An 18,431-nucleotide genomic window follows, 5' to 3' on the forward strand; every position below is an offset into this window, starting at 1 on the left:
TAACTTTTCGTATACTTAATTTCGAGTTATTTTAAAACGCTTAAAGCGTTAAATTAAACCCTTTTTAATTTGTTTATTCTATACTTATTAAAAGAGAAAAGTTAATATAAAATTAATTATAAAAAAGTTAATTAAAAGTACGTAGCTCGCTTATATACGCAGCTCGCTTATAAGGTACATTATCTTAAACTTTAAAACTTAAAGAAACCGTTAATATAATTATTAAAAAGTTTTTTATAAAAATATAAGTATTATTTTTAACTAGTTTATATTAATCGCGAATATTAAAACTAAATATAAAATTTTAAATAAAAATAAATGAAATTTTAATAAAACCGGCTTTATAATAAGCATAATTAAGTTAATACTTATCTATTATAACTTAGCCTAACCATACGACCTAGACCCACTTCCAGTACGGTCCTACAATGCCTCGAAGCATGTACGAAACCTAGCATAAATTAGCCCTACCTAGTTAACGCTTACGACCCACTAAAGATAACGGACCTACTCGCTAGGAACACGATGACGGTCATTAAGGAAAGAACACAGGACAGCGTAACGACGACAGTACTAAGTAAGCAGTACGGACTAGACAGCCAGGCCTAGATGACTAGAGCTGGATAAGCCAGGACCGCGCCATCGGACGGATGACTAACCTAGGTCACGTGATGGATCATTAGATCAAAGAATAGGAAGTCACGATCCTGCGAGCCAACGGATTATAGATCGCGAAAATAAGAATATGTGATCCACGATCTAATTAGAATTAATAAAGAAGAAACGAGATATATAATAATAAATAATTTCTTATATATTTTATATAAACACTCTTTATTTTAATAACGTATCTCACAAGCGAATATCTTACATAAGCGAATATCTTACTTTTATAAATTTCTTTATAGCTTTAACCTTTTTTTATATTCTTTTACGTCTAAAAATATTATAACTTTAAAAAAAGAGTGATATAATTTTAACGCTTTAAGCGCTTTAAGAAGTTTTAATTTTAAGTATACGAAAGGCTATATTAATCTATTACGTCTTATCGAAAACCTTATAGCGTAAACGAAATAATTAACCTGCATAACGCGAAATATTTACGAATTCTCGAAAGCTATTAAATTTTAAAAAAGATACGATTATTCGATATATTATTAATTTAAATACGCGATCGTTTCCTCCCCGGTTAAGTAATATAAAAGATATAGCGAATTAATTATTTAATTTACGAAACGCGGGACGCGTCGGCGTTAATTAAGCCTTTAACTTCGTATAATAATAACTAGACCTCCGGACACGTTTTAACCGAAGAATCGATTATTAAAACGTTTTTTATAAAGATCCCGACGCGTATTACGCGTAATTTACCTTTATACGAAATATAATTTATAAATATAAGATTTAAAAAGAGGATATTTATAATTTCGACGAGACCGGCTTTTTTATAAGCTAAATCTCGTTCGAAATAATCGTAACCACTTCCGATCGACGCGGAAAACCTAAGGTAATATAGTAAAAGAATCGAGAATAAGTTATAATTAAATTACGAATAAAAAAGGCGAAAATTAAATTTAATATTTTAATTAATATATTAAGTTTTATACGAAAAGTTATTATCGCTTTTTAATCTTAAACGGTTACGAAAATTACTATTTAATAACTTTTAAACTTTATTATAAAAAGAACTCGATTATTATACTTTATATACTTTCTTATTCGCTATATAAGCTTTAACTTTTTAATATTAGCTACTTTTATATATTAAAAAGGGTGTACGAGAAAGAAATTAGATATCTTATACGGGAATATATTATCCACATTTTAAAAGAAGACTTCCTATTAACGTTTTTAAAAGCGTTCTAAGCGATTTTTAATATTTCGAATATATAAAAAAGCTTTTAAAAAAGAAGACTCGTCTTATATAATTTAAAATATATTATTTTATAATTAAATATAAAGCTATATATTTTAATACTTCCGGGAACGTTTTCGGCCTATTTATTCCTTAAGAATTAAAAACTTTAAATAACTCGATTAAGGCTTAATCTTAAACTAAATACGTTCGAAACCGTATCGTACGATATTAAAATAGCTTTTTAATATCTATTTTAATTAGCTTTAACTAGATCGTAAAGGCTATAACGTATATTGTATACCGAGTTACTCTTTTAGAAAATAAGAACGCGATATTTTAAAAGGTAAATAAAATACTTAGCCGGCGCCGCCGTATAAAAAAGAAACGGTTATAAGATAGAAAATTACTTCGTATATAAATCAAAAAAAAGATATAGTTTTAAAAAAAAGTTAATAAATAGTTATAAAACGAATCGCGTCGAAGGAGTAATTATACGAGGACGTTTAGGACACGTTTATAACGCTGTAAAATCTGCGGCAAGCCCGGGTATAATACGCGCACTTATTAGAATAATATAAAAGTATTTAAAGATAAGGATTCCGATTAATTTTAATATATTAAATACGTTATAATAAAATTAACTTATATTTTATTAAAAAGAGTATAAAAGAATAAAACATTCGCTTATGTGAGATATTCGTTTATAAGATATATTAGTTAATTTAAGTATTAATTTAACTTATTAGTAAATATTACGATTAATAGGTTAGTCTCTCGCGGGGTAACACTTAAGGCGTAGCATTAAATAAAAATAATCGTCTAGTTATTTTTAAAGCTTTTACTTTATAGCGCAGTGGTTATGTTTAAACGCACTATAATAATAAAGTAAATAACTTTAATAACTCTATTATATAAATCTTTTCGCTAGACCACTTTTATTATTATCTTATAAATTAAGTATTATTACTTATTATATCGACAGGGCGTTTTTTTATTGCACGTTTAAATACTCTCTCGTATTATTAATATAAATTTAAGTATATTTTATTAAGTTTTTTTTAAAACTCGAATAGCGTTTATTATATTATCGTAATATACGCTAATCGTTATAAAAAACGAAATTAGTTTAACTTAATAATCGAGAATAATTAACGGCTATTAAATATATTCCGCCGTTTTTAATCGTTTAAAATTTATATTACATCGTACACTAATTTCGCGAATATAACTTATCAAGCGATTAAATAATTAAACCGACTTTTAATAGCTAAACTAATAACGAAACGAGCTTAAACTAAGTTTAACACTTCGATAAGTATATTAAAACGCTAATAAAAAACCTTACTTTACTACTCGAACGAAATAGTTAATAAATTAAATATACGTCTTTAAACGTTTATATTTAATTCGTCGCGTTTAAAAATAATTAATACCTTCAACCTTTAAACGTTATTTAACCTTTAATAAACGATTAAAGAATTTATTTTTATTAAAAATAAAGTCTTTATTTATTAAAAAAAACTTTTTAATATTAATTTCAAATATTAATAATTAAATAATAATAAATAAATATATAATAATATATAAAATAACCCTTATAAAAAGCTATTTTAATATTTTTTAAACGTTAAGAAATTAAAAAATTACGCGTTTAACTTAAAAGAGCCTTTATTATATAAAAATCTTAAGAGATATAAAACGAGAAGGTAAAAAGGAAGCGTCTAGCGATTATTAAATACGGAACGAGGGATCTATTAAAACGAAGGGCGACCGGTGGAAAGGGCTATAGTATTTATAATAAAACAGGTTATAATACGCAAATATATAAAAAAGATATAAAATTAAATAACGTACTTTATAAGTAAATTAAATATATAAGTGAATTAAATACTTTCGCTATATTTTATTTAAATAACCTTTATACTTAATTTCTTTTATAATATAATATAGCGGGTATTTAAAAAGAGAAATAAATATTTCTAGCTCTTTAAACGTTTTAAAATAATTTAAAATTAAGTTTCTAGCGTATAGCTTTAATATATAAAATCCTTTATATAACCCTCCGTAACTAACGGCTCGGTCTCTTTATAAAATGCGAAATCTTTACGAAATCTCGAAAGTTAACAGATTTAAAAAAAAGGGGCGATTATAAGATATATAATTAATCTAAATTTACGATCGTTTCTTCCTCGGCTTAACGATATAAAAGATATAGCGAATCGATTATTCCGTTAACGCGACGCGGGACGCGTTAACATTAATTAAGCTTCGAACTTTATATAATAATAATTATACCTCCGAACGCGTTTTAATCGAAGAATCGATTATTAAAGAGTCTTTTATAAAGATCCCGACGCGTATCGCGCGTAATTTACCCCTCGTATAGAATATAATTAATAAATATAAGATTTAAAAAAAAGAGGATATTTATAATTTTAACGAGACCGGTTTTTTTATAAATTAAATCTCGTTTAATATAATCGTTATAACCTCCGATTAATACGAGAAGCTTAAAGTAATTTAATAAAAGAATTAAGAATAAGTTATAATTATTTAAAGCGTTGAATTATATAATTACGCTATTTTTTTATATATTATATTTATTAAGAAAATGTATTTCTTTTTTTAATACGAAAATAGCTTCTTATTAAAAAATTAAGTAATCGTAATTATTAAAAACGGCTAAATTACGAACAAAAAAAGCGAGGACTAGATTCGATACTTTAATAAGTATACGAAATCTCGTATAAAAAATATTTATCGCTTATTAGTCTTTAACTGCTATAAAAGTTATTATTTAATAGCTTTTAAGCTTTATTATAAAAAAACTCGATTATTATACTTTATATACTTTTTTATTCGTTATATAAGCTTTAACTTTTTAATATCAGCTATTTTTATATATTAAAAAGGTCGTATAAAAAAAGAAATCGAAAGTCTTATACGAGCGTATCTTATTTATATCTTAAAGGAAGACTTTTTACTAGCGTTTTTAAAAATATTCTAAGCGATTTTTACCGTTTTAAATATTTAAATAGGTTTTTAAAAAGCAGGATTTATATCGTATAACCCGGAATATATTATTTTATAATTAAATATAAAAACGAACGGATCCTTTAAAGCTAAGCTCGTAAGCTTAGTATTACCGGCCGCTCCTATACATTAATAATACCGACCGATAAAACCGACTTCGGAAACCCGAAAAGAGGATGTTCTACACTCTTCTTTAAAACAAACAGTCGAACAACCGCCGCCTAAGCGAGAAACACCTAGTTTCCGTATAGAGCAATCGTTCGCGATACTACGGGACACTCTAGGCCCGACGTCCAACCTGAGATTTATAAGTACCTAAGCGTCGTAAGATATCGTCCTTTTTCTTTTTCCGACTCCGATACCGCCGGACTAGACCGTATAATTATCTAGTCTAGCGTACGTTATAGAGTACGATATCCCTCTAAGCCGAGCTATTTATAACGGTAAAATCGATTAAATAAGGTCGTTATGTTTTTAAAAATATAAAAAAAAGAACTATACCGATAAACTATATAATATTTTTTATAATAAAGTATAAATATTTATTAAAATACACCGACGATTAAATATATTAAAAAACTAGTACTATATAATCTTTCCGGATATTCTTTCCGGCCGTGCGGAGGTATTTTATTTTAACTATATCGGACTTAAAAAGAAATAAAACGAAATATACCACCTTATAAACTCGTACTTTAATATAATAATAAACTATGTATAATATTTTACGGATTAAATAATAATTTCTTTTATATAAATAAAAAGTAAAAACGCTAAAAAGTAACTTATTAAGGTTTTAAAAACTCTGTTAAATAAGCTTTAACTCGCATAACGAGCCCTTAGAAAAGGATTCGAAAAAGAGATTACTCTTTATACCTTAATCGTACGAGCTTACCGAGAAGTTTTAGAGCTTACACCGGCTCTTATTAATTAAAAGCTAATATATAAAGCGTTGTTTTTAAACCTTCGCGTATTATTAAATATAATAGCGGATTAAATATTATTAAAATAATATTTAACAAAAAAACTATATCGAAACCCGGTGTAACGAACGGGTATCGGGGTCCAAAAGAAACCTCGTTAGACGTACTGGGGTTTATATTAGCTTAGACAAGAGAGTACTTGAACGTGCAGAAGACTCGGTCTTCTCATATAATAGGTAATATCTTAATTAATCGTAGAACTTAACTAAAAAGTGTAATAGGTTCGTTAAGGTAGTATGCTTTACTAATATATTAGATTAATATTTAAATTAATTATTAAAGTAAAGAGTATTTATATAGAATATATAGGAAATATTCGTGGTTATATATTTAATCTTTCTTTTACCGATCCTTTGGCTTAATAATTTATTATTACTCCTATAGTAATCCCCTAAGCCGTTAGTTTATTAAATTAGTAGCTCATTTTAATTAAGTCGGTAATCTAGTGAGCCGGTTACGTAATGTCTTTATTCGCGAAGTTCTTCCCTAGGTTTTATTATAGGTGTTCGTTTTATTTATTCGCGGCTAAGTATCTCTAGAGGTGCTTTCTATATAGTCCGTAATACCGGTTTCTATTTCCTATTTACGGTCTTATTTAGCTAGTCGCGTAGGTAAGCGTTTTTACGGAATATTATAGTACCTTTTCGTAAAATAAGTCCGGGCCGTATAATTAGGTTAGGTCGTAATACTATCTCCTCTTTCTTATTTATTTTATTTTTAAAGCGCTAAGTTCTTTAAATACCCTTACTTATTTATTTTACCGGGTTTAAATAAATTCCCTTACTTTCTTTATTTTATTATAATATTTATTTATTATAATATCGGGTCGTATTAAAAAGTTTTCCGCTTAACGCCTTAAATTAAAGAAAACGGAATAACGCTATAACTTGATAGCGCTTATTAACGAGTTCGGGGTTAAGGTCCCGCCTTATTCTTTATATGCGTTACGAAAATAGACGTGTAAAATAATAGAAGGTTCTAATCGATATCGGGAGTATATTCGTTTAGGCGTGTCTTATAATAGCTCGGGGACGTCTATTTCTACGATGTCGCGTATTGTGGACGAGTCTCGGGCTCTTCGTCTTATAGAGCAGGAAGCGAGCGACTCGCTTCGTCAGGCTAGCGCGGCTCTGGAGCAAGCTCATCGGGCAGCTCAAGAAGCCTTTCTCCGTTTGGAGAAAATTAGAGTCCAGCGGGAGTCCTTAGTAACTCGAGGTGCAGAGATGGCTCGTCGTAGTCTTCGTTCTCTAGACGAGCTGGAGACGTAGGAGCGCGCGGAGTCCGAGGCCGTAACCAACGTTTACAGCTTTGGTAGGTTTGGGGTGATCGACTGGTTTAGGACGGATGTAGACTTTTCCTTGCCGTCCGTTTTTTAAAATCCCGAAGTTCTTTAGCGGCGTTCTTTAAGTATCTCTTAAATTCCTAAGTATTATTTTTTAATAGGTAACCCTTTTATTAAACGAGGTATTTTTAACTTCGTTCGTTTCGCTTTTTATCGAGTATTTTATCGATTTCGTATTCGTATTAATTTATTTCGATTTTTAGCTATGTTTCGATTTTTACGTTTATTAATACTAATTCGAGTAATAAGATATAAAAATAGGGTATATCCGTATTATTTTAAATAGCGATAATCGGTAGTTAGTTTTTAAAATAATTTTTACGATTTTAAATAGTTTAATCTTTTTAAAGTTTAATTTATTACTAGGTCGTTTAGTTTTAATGTTTCGTTAGAGGATATAAACTTTTCCTCCTTTTTTTAAGATAGGTTCCTTTAATTTTTTTTATCGGCGTATTTCTTTATTCGATTTTAAAGAAAGATAAGGTTTTTTTGTAACGATATTTAAAGTTTTTTTAATTTTTCGATTTAAATAATCGTTATCGGTATTAACTCTTTTTTTAACGGTATTCGAGTGATGTCGGGGTTAAACCCGTAGTTTATTTTAAAAGGTAATATGTGCGTAGTTTCGTTATCCGCGTTATTATATACGAATTATATTATAGATAATAATCGTGCTTAGTTATTTTATTTATAATTAATATAATATCGTAAATATTATTTAAGCGTTTAATTTATACGTTCTATTTATTCGTCGATTTATGTGTAGTAGGTTATAAATAATTTATATTTAATTCTAAGTTGTATTATAAGGGATTTTTAGAATTTAGCGGTAAATAATTTATTTTAGTTGGGAGATAATTATTTCTAATAATTTATATTAATTAATAATAGTTTTAAAAAAGGTATATATTAAGTTATTTATATTACTTACTTTTTTATAAAGTAGGAAGTAAGTATATTTAATAAGTTTATTAATAATAATTAATACGTTATCGTGTTTAACTTTAGTTATAGGTTTTTTAAACGGTGGTAATTTAATAATAAAGTTTAGTACGATTGTTTTTTAAGCTTTATTTAGCGGTGGTATAGGTTATAATTCTTTATATAGTTAGTATTGTGCGGTTTTAACTTTGTTATAAAGGTTATATTTATTAATTACTTTAATTATTTATTTATTAAAATTCTTATAATCGAATTACTTATTAATTCGTTTTTAAGTTTTAAAGATTCTTTGGTGTTCGTGGGCTAGGTGTGTATAGAGTTCTTTAATGAATTCGTTTTAGTACTGCTCGGGGATATCGATTTTGCCGTGATGGTATTTGAGTTTATTTTTAGTGTGGAGCTTATTTATTATTTTAGGGGTATATTTTTTAAATTTTTTAATTTATTCTTTGTAAAGTTATACTTTATAGGTAGCTTATATATATTATAATAGTATTAGGTTCTTATTTTTATCGTAGGTAAAAATCGTGCGTATTTTTAGTGGTACGTTTTATTAATGGTTTAGCCTTCGGCTTAAAGCGTTGGCCTTATCGTTATTACTACCCCTACGGTAGATAATAACGAAGTTAAATTTTAATAGGAATTTTAATTATCGTATTTATTGTTTATTTAATTCTTTATTAATAATAAATGTTATAAGGTTTTTATAGTTTATATAAACTTTTACGAGGTTTTTAATATTATTTAAGTAATGTTTTTATTTTTTAAAAGTTTTAATAATAATTATTAATTTTTTGTTATAAATTTGGTAATTAAGTTCTAGTTTATTTAATTTTTTAAAAAAAAAATGCGACGGGGTGCGATTTTCCGTTATTATTTCGTTAATTTAGTTAGCTTCCGATCGTATAGTTTAATACGTCGGTTTCGATTTTAAAAAGTTTATTAGGATTTATTACGCGAAGTATTAGTTCGTTAAGGATTTTATTTTTAATAGCTTAAAAGGCCGATTTTTTTTCGTTTATTTATTAAAATAGTATATTTTTCCGTATTAAGTACGTAAAAGGTGTCGCTATTTTATTAAATCCGGGGATAGAAATCCGGTAATAGTTAGTTAATTTTAAGAAGGATTTGATCTTTATAGCGCTTATGGGCTTAAGCTATTCTCGTATTATTAATATTTTAGAAGGTTTTATCCGGATTTTTCCCGGGGATATTATGTATTTCACGAAAGTAACTGATTTTTTATAAAACTCGCTTTTTTTTAAATTAATTAAGAGTTTAGTGTTTTATAACTTTTAAAATATTAATTTAACGTGCTTTTTATATTATTTTTCGTTCTCGGAGTAGATTAGGATATTATTTAAGTAAATTATTACGAATTTATTAAGGTATTCCCGTAAAGTGTAATTAATTATGCTTTAAAAAATAGCGGGTATATTATAAAGTTTAAAAGGTATAACTTAGTATTCGAAATACTTATACTTATTTCGAAACGCCGTTTTTTATTCTTTTCTTTTTTTTAATACGGATTAGGTTATATATATTAAGTAAATCGAACGCGGTAAAAATAATTATTTTGTATAATTTATTACGTAAATTATTAATTAAGGGAAATAGATACCGGTTTTTAATAATAATTTCGTTAAGCTTCTGGTAATTAATATATAATCGCCACTTCTTTTTCCCGTTTTTGTTTTTCCGGGGAACGAAGAGAATAGGGTATTTTATTAGCGAGGTAAATGGTCGTATAACTCTTTTTTCGAGATTTTCTTTAATATACTTTTTTAAGACCTCTTCGTGTTTTTAATTAAGCTTATATATTAATATAAATTATAATTCCTTCCTTTTTTTAAGAGGTATTTCGTGATTTTATTATATATAAAGCGGTAAACCCGTTTTTAGTTTCTTATTAAAGAGGTTTTTAAACTATTAATACTTTTTTAGTATGGTTGTTATAACGCTCGGTTTAGGTTTTTTAGTAATAATATATACCCGAAAGATTTTAGGTTTATTTAGGGTTTTTTTTTAGAACGCTACTTAGCGGTTAAACTTTTTTTTAATATATTTTATTAAAGTTAGCCTATTTTTTAATTAATTTTAAAATTATTTACTTATAATTAAGGTATTTTTAATATTATATCGTATTTTAATACTTCCGTAATATTATATGTAATTCGTTTATAACGTTTTCCGATATGAATCGAAAAGCTCGCGACTTCCTTTCGTATTTCTTTATTTTCGTAAGTTATAAGTCTTTTATTGACGGTTTTAAGTCGGTATGGGGCGTTTTTTTTATTAGTTTAATTCTAAGCTGTTAACGATTCTTAGTGAGATGTAATTTCTTTGCGCTCCGCTGTCGAATAGCGTTTTAATAGTAACTCTTTTAATATTTATTAATAGTACGATGTGTTTATAGATGTCTCGTTTATCCATTGTGGTATATAGGGACTTGTCTTGTCCCGCTTAATATTATCCCTTTATATTCGGCGGCGATTATTTCCCGATTACTATTAAAACTTGACTCGTTTTTTAACTAATCTTTGGTGGCGCCGAATCTACTTGTACGGCGTAGCTCGCTCGTAAGTAGGGGGTGGTGTGGTAGATCCGAACTTGTTAGTTGGTTTACGTATTTAGGATTCGGGTTCCTCGATAAACTTTAATTCCGTTTAGGATTTTACGGGGTTGTTAGCCCGTTTTTATTAAATTAGGATAACTTCGCCGTCGTTATTAACGCGGCTGTTAGTGATGTCGGTTATTTAGAGTAGCCGTTTATTCGTGTTTTAGAATACTCGATTCCGGAGTTCTTCGTCTTTTTGGGGGCGTGGATTGTATATTTCGTGGATATTAACCGTGGTAGTGGGTCGTTATTTTCGCGACGTTTATAGTTATTAGAGGGCTCGGGACTTTTTTTATGTATGGTCGAGGTATCGGTCCTCGTTATATATTGTTTAATATTACCTTTTTAGGTAGTATTTTTTTAGTTACCGGGGGTTTTTTTATATTAATAGGTACGCTCGTCGTAGGTTAGGGATAGTAGTTTTAATTTTCCCGATTATGTAGTTTAAATGCGGACGCGTAATAGGTTTTTTACCGATCTTTCGGGGGAACTAGTCGTTTTTTAGTTTCTCCGCGAGGTATTCGATATAGGCGTTATATATATAAAATATTTATAATAACGTGAAGTGGGCCTCGTAAATAAGGGATACTTGAGGGTTATTTTTTATAAAGTAGTTTTCGTGTACTCTTTATTCGAAACTATAGGTGATGAGGGTTTATTGTAGTTTCCGGGATTCGGGGATGGAATGCCGGGAATGGCGAGCTATCCGTTTTTTTTTAAACTTCGTGGTTTCGCGATTTCGGGTATTAACTTATTTATGGGTATACCGATTAGTTGTTCGTATCTTTTTAAGTCGGTAGTTTCGTTTTTTAATTCGTAAGGTACGAGGGTAATGTTTTTTATAGGTTCTCGTTTAATTATAACGAGGGTTCGTGTTCGGCGGCCTCCTTTTTTTAAAGCTTTAAAAAACTATCCGGTTTTTTCTTTATTTATTAAGTAGGTAGAGCACCTATTGTTATAGTAAGCTGTTTAGGATAGGTTACCGGGTAACACTTTTAATATATCGCGGGCGTTATTTCTTTTAATAGCTACTGGGGTATTCTTTACGCTGGTTACGTTAATGTGGCGTTCGTCGGGGACTCGTTTAAACGTTTTTTGGGACTTTTGTAGTCCCGGGCGAAATGCCCGTCTTTTCCGTAGTTATAATAGGTAGTATTCTTTTTACGTTTACTTTTATTGTTTTGTTAAATAGCGTTAAGGTTTATAGGTCCGCTGTATTATTTATAGGCGGTAGATTTGAACTTATTAGTTAATTATCGGGGCTATTTTAGTTGTTCGACGTTAATTTTATTAGTTTAAGTTTAGGGGCTTTATTGGCGTGGTCCTTTTTATTTTTTTTTACGTCGTTCGTAAAGTCGGGTGTCGATTTTAATAGCTAATTTTATATAATTAAGGAAGTTAGTAGGGGTATTAAGTCGGCTTAACTTATTTTTAACCTTTTTTTTAAAGCCTCGGTAATATATTATAATTTTAATATTTTCCGTATTATCGAGGCGTATTATAATACGTTAGAACTTAGTTAAATAACTAATTGCGGACCTCTTTTATCGTAAGGTCTCGAGTTCCCGTTCCGCTTATCGTTTTTCGTTAGGATTTTAGAAAAGTGATTTAAAAGCTTCCTCGAATCTTTCGTAGTTATTAAAGATTCTTTAAGTCTCGCCCCGGTATAGCTCGATTTATTAATCGTGTTTTATAAGTTCGTCGAGGTAAAGTTTAAATTAAACGAATGCTTTACTTTTTAAAAAAGAAGCGGCGTGTATTACTTATTAAGTTAGGTCGGTAAACGTTCTTTTATAGAAGTATTAATAAGTTTTAACTTAAATTAAAAATTTTCGAAGATTTTTGTTAATTTTATTAAACGTATTAGGGATATTAATTTTTAGTCCTCTTTTAAATGTAATAAGGGTTTAAATAATATTAGCGGCGGCTTAAAGTAATTAGACTTGCTCGCGAAGCTCGCGGATATCGTTATCGGGGGTCTGTTCCGGGGTGCTTTTAATTAAGAGTTAGTTACGTTTTTATTTAAGCTTAGCGTAGTATTTTTAATAATTAACGTTTTTTTGTTATAAGGCTTTAAATTTTTAACGAAGTTTTTTTTACTCGTCGTCGCTATCGTCGTTATTGACGTTTATAAAAAGGGGTAACTACGTAGCGCTAGGTTTAGCGACTAGTCTTTTCCCGTAACGGGCGTTATTATTAGTAGGAGTAGATATGTTTTTTAAAAGATATTATTTAAAGGTTTAGGTAGTAATTTGTAAAAATAAGAGCGATTAAAATATAACGAACGGGTATCGGGGTTTAAAAAAAACCTCGTTAAATATATTAAGGTTTATATTAATTTAAACGAGAAAGTATTTAAACGTATAAAAGATTTAGTTTTTTAATATAATAAATAATATTTTAATTAATTATAAAACTTAATTAAAAAATATAATAAGTTCGTTAAAATAGTATACTTTATTAATATATTAAATTAATATTTAGATTAATTATTAAAGTAAAGAGTATTTATATAAAATATATAAGAAATGTTCGTAGTTATATATTTAATTTTTCTTTTTACCGATCTTTTAGCTTAATAGCTTACTATTACTCCTATAGTGATCCCTTAAGCCGTTAATTTATTAGATTAATAGCTCATTCTAACTGAGTCGGTAATCCAGTAAGCCGGTCACGTGATGTCTTTATTCGCGAAGTTCTTCCCTAGGTTTTATCGTGGGTGTTCGTTTTGTTTATTCGCGGCTGGGTATTTTTAAAGGTGCTTTCTATATGGTCCGTAGTACCGGTTTCTGTTTCTTATTTACGGTTTTATTTGGCTAGTCGCGTGGGTAAGCGTTTTTGCGGAACATTGTGATGCTTTTCCGTAAAGTGGGTCCGGGCCGCATAATTAGGCTAGGTCGTAACACCCGGCTATAAATACGTACTTAATTAATAAACGGTTTATAAATAACTATATATAAAAAAACTAACCAGCTTATAATAATAAATTATTATATAATAGCCGACTACTAGGATAAGAAAAGATCTAGGGACCCGCCGGTACCTTCTAATTAAGATTACCGTATAAGAACCGGAAGTTCGAACGAGGAACCTGCCGAATTTATTATAAATAAGGCTATTAATTAATAAACCACCTAGCCGAAGAGTAGTCCCGAATAAGGAACTAATATTTTTAAGCGTGCGATAATATCGGACAAGGCCCTCTTTTTTAAAATAAGTACGAAACGTTCGTTTAAAACTAAAAAAAGGATAAAGAAAAACTAAAAGATAATAAAAAAGAGTACGACTACCTCGATCCGGAAAATATATAATAAGGCATTACTTACTTAACGGACGCCGCGTTTTATTACCGGCTTATTAGCGAGGATATCTACTCGGAAACTACCGTATAAGCCGATTAATTTAATTTTAATAGCCCGTATAGTTAAACTTATTAAAAAAGCTTTAAAATATTAGCGCCGCCTTGTTTTTAATAATTAAAAAGCTTTAAATAAAAGTTTACGTATAAGATAACTTAAACGTATAAATTAATTAAACCTCGAAAAACGCCGAAATTAAGTTTAAAAACTTAAAACTTATTTCGTTAATTAAAATAATTAATATATAAAACTTATTAAAAATGATTAAATATTATATTTTAAATATTATAACCCTTTTTTTATTCTTATTATACGACGCCGATTAGTTTAAAGCGTATTATAATAATATTTTTAATTTTATTATATAAAAAAACGGCGAAACACTCTTTATAATTAAGAAATAGGGACATCCGTTCTTCAATACCGGCCGTATAAAAACAACGTTATATTTTACCGAAAAACAGCTTCGACACCTCTACCGACGATTCAAACACCCTCGTATAAAGAAGCTTTATACGCTCTTAAAAAACGCCGGCTATAACGACGTCGATCTTACTATTCTTAACGAAATTTAAAAGTTCTACTCCTAATATTAATCGCACGATCCGACGTTATAAAGATTTAAATTCTCGTTATAAAACGAATACGATTTGAATTACGAAATTATCGTAAATATCGTTTATATTAATAAATAAAACGTACTTTACGTAATCGATTCGAATACGTTTTTTTAAACGGCTATATTCCTATATTCGTTTAGCGCGCGAAATATTTAAAATACCCTCTATAAATACTAAATATATATATATTAAGGACCCTTTAATTATATTTCGTATAATCTAGGCACGTATTTTTAAAAAGAATTTCGAAATTACGTATAAATAATAAGAATTACCTATAAATAAATACTTATCGAAACTTATTAAATAATAAATAAAATCGAACGAATATACGTTCCGCTACGTAGGTCCTTTAATATCCTATAAAAAGATCTCGGTTATTATACGAATATGAAAATAATACTTTAAATAATAATTAAAACATTAAATAACACGGCTAGCCTTAATAACCTAATACTTACCCTGCTCGTATCCGAATATACCCCCGTATCGACGAGAACTCACTACCGTTACTAGAGATCTAAGTACGAAGAGAAGCCGTATAGAAAATAATAAAGATACTCCGGAAAATACGTACGGACGTCGAGATTTACCGAGCTTTAAATACCTAGAACGGACCGGCTATCCATAATATTTCAATACTCTTGCTCCGAAGCGAAGTTCTAGTTTAACGAGAAAAAGAAGAATAAACTAAACTATATAAAATAATAATTATTGAAAATCGTATAATCCGAGTAAATATTTTAAACGGCCCGAAAGCTTTTCGAATAACTTAAATTAAACCGTATTATTAAAAGGAGGCTAGAAAACCGTACGACGAGCCGGATATATAACTAGATCCGAAATAGCCGGTAAATACTTTAAATACTAAACCGATAGCCGAGGAAATTACGGTAACTCCCGTATAATGTAGTTAAGAACGATTTAAAAAATATTTACCCCGGAACGCTTTAACCGCCGTATTTCTTACTTAAAAAAATAGGAGAATTACGACTTAGTAATTAAGTTTTAATAAGACGGCGTTATTATTTCGTTTAAATATTTATTTTAAGAGTTTAACGCGGAAGAGATTAATAATCTCGCCGCACAAAGAGTTTTCGAATTTATTCGATTCGACCCGGGTAAGCATACCGGCCGGAAAATCTTTAAAATACGGCTCGTATAAGAGATCAAGGGTAAAACTACGAAGCTATACGAAAAGTCTAGGCTCGTAATATAAGGCTACAAAAATATAGAAAAGGAGGCTATTTTAACCTAGTTACCGATAATCCAGCGGATGAGCTAAAGACTCCTTTTAGCCCTCGGACCGACCCTGATCCGAAACTTTAACGTACGAGGCGAGCTACGTAATATTATATAAACGTATACTTAATTATATAATAAATTAAACCGAATAATCTACGTACGTTTATTAATAAAGCTTAAAAGTAGGTATTTAAAAAGAACGCTATTTTAGATCGTATTACCTCTATACGGACTAGTAAAATTAAGACTTTACTAGTTTAAGACGTATTATAACTATTATGTACGAAATCTAGGAATAATAATATTAATATACGACGCCTACTTATTATTTATTACGAATAAACCGGATACTTTCGACATTATAATAATATAAACCGACGATACGTTTAACTTCGTTATAACTCTTTTTTCTTAAAAAGAGGAAAAAAAAACTAGTAAAAAAATAATTTTATATAAAGCTAAAGAGTATCTTAACCGAAAATACGCTAATCGAGTTTTGTGAAAGTATATCGATCCCTAAGTATTAGCAGTATGCAGGTGTGATAGAATAAAGCTAACGCTTGTCCCGTATATATTCTTTACGGGAATGTGGGATATTATAAGGAAACTAGAAAAAGAGGGGCCCGAGAGTTATAAGACGTATAGATACTTCTTTTATCCTGTTATAATTATCCCCCCTTTTATTTAGTAATTCCTGCTATATTTTTAGCGTAAGATCTTTAAGTGGTAGAAACGAATATGTTCCGTAATTCTTGCGAAGTGCCTTAGTAAGGGGTAGTAAGGGTGTAGGGTAAATAAAAATGAGGGGATCGCGTATTATATTATTAACGCGTTAGCGAATATTTTTAAATAAATATATAAATAGTTGTAATAAGCCCTTTGTAATTTTAAGATAGGGTTATTTTAAAATTTAATTAATTTTTTCCGCTTCGATTAATAATAATCCGTTGTTTTATATTATAATCTTATTATTTATTTATACGTTTTTAAGTAAAAATTATTACGAATCTTTTTTTTAATATTATAATAACCGCCGTTTTTTAATATATTTAATTATTTAGTAATTACGACGGCGGTATTTTATTTATCGCGCTTAATTCGTTTTATTATTTTTACGTTTCGTTATAGGTTCCCGCCTATAAACCTTTTATTAATAAGCGCCTCGAGTTTAGTTACTTTTTTATTAATCCCCAATCCCTAGTTTACGGCTAGTTTAACTTTAAAGTGAGCTGTTATAATAATAATAAGACTTACGAGGCTATAAGTTTATCGTATCGATTCGTTTTCGGGGCGCTTTAGCTAAGCTTTTCTGATAGGTTCTTAACGCGCTGGTCGGAAACTTCTAAGTCGTCGCTATCGTGTTTTCGGGCTTGGTAGAGTATTTTTAGGAGGTTAACGATAACGATGCTTTTATTTTTCTTATCGAGCTCCGCCGCCGTGCGGGTAGTATTCTATACCGTCTCGTCGTCTCTTTTCTACCGCGTGGTAGAGGGTTATAAGGCCGAGTTCGGAATTTCCGGTTCGAAGAAGTTTATTAAAATAATAGGATTCTTACGGTAAGTTTTTAAGTCCCGACCCCGTTTTATTAACGGTAGTGTTACGAATAAATAAACTTGATCGCTTACCGCTAAGAGTACGCTTCGCGAAAGGATACTTTACGTAAACGTTTCGCCCCTTTCGATATTAATATCGTAAATACTTTATATTTATTAATTACGGGCCTATTTTATTAATATTTCGTTAAATTATAAAAAAGGCCGACGCTTTCGAAACTATGGTCTTGCTACGCCTCCTTTATCGCGACCGCGGCTTTATTATTTAAAATATAGCTTTTAGTTTTATTAAAAAGTAAGCTTTTGTACTTTTCGCCTCCTTTTATAAAATATTATCGAAAACTAGGCTACTTATTTTAAAAACGAGTTAAGCCTTTTAAGCTTGGCGTTTTAAATAATCGTACCGTTAGGTTTTCGTTCTAGTTTCTTTTTCGTAATGAAATAAATTCTTCGGCGTAGTATAAACCTCGTAATTAATTAATAAGGTATAGATTTTCTAGTTTTATTATTTAAATAAGTAGGTTCGAATTTTCGGGGTCCGGCTTCGGCCTCTTTTTAAATTAATTAAATAAGTAAATAATAAAGGTTTCGGGGCTAGTTCTATTTTTATAATAATAATTTATAAAACTTGTCTTTCCGTTTTATAACTAGTAATATAACCTAGTTTTTTTTCGTATTAAGTTATTTTTATAAAGGTATTCATTAAATTTTCGGCCGGTTCTTATTAATTATATTCGGCGGGCTAACCCTTTTACTTTATTAAATAATATTATTACCTTTCTTAACGTATTTTTTCCTTAACCTCCTTTATTTCTTACTCCTCGTCGTCCTCTAGCTCCGGTATCGGTAGGGTGTTAGAGGATATTGCTTTTCATAGCT

Source organism: Apiospora phragmitis (assembly GCF_038363925.1).
Source record: "Apiospora phragmitis strain CBS 135458 chromosome Unknown utg000006l:1.0-5683423.0:1.0-5690449.0, whole genome shotgun sequence".
NCBI lineage: Eukaryota > Fungi > Ascomycota > Sordariomycetes > Amphisphaeriales > Apiosporaceae > Apiospora > Apiospora phragmitis.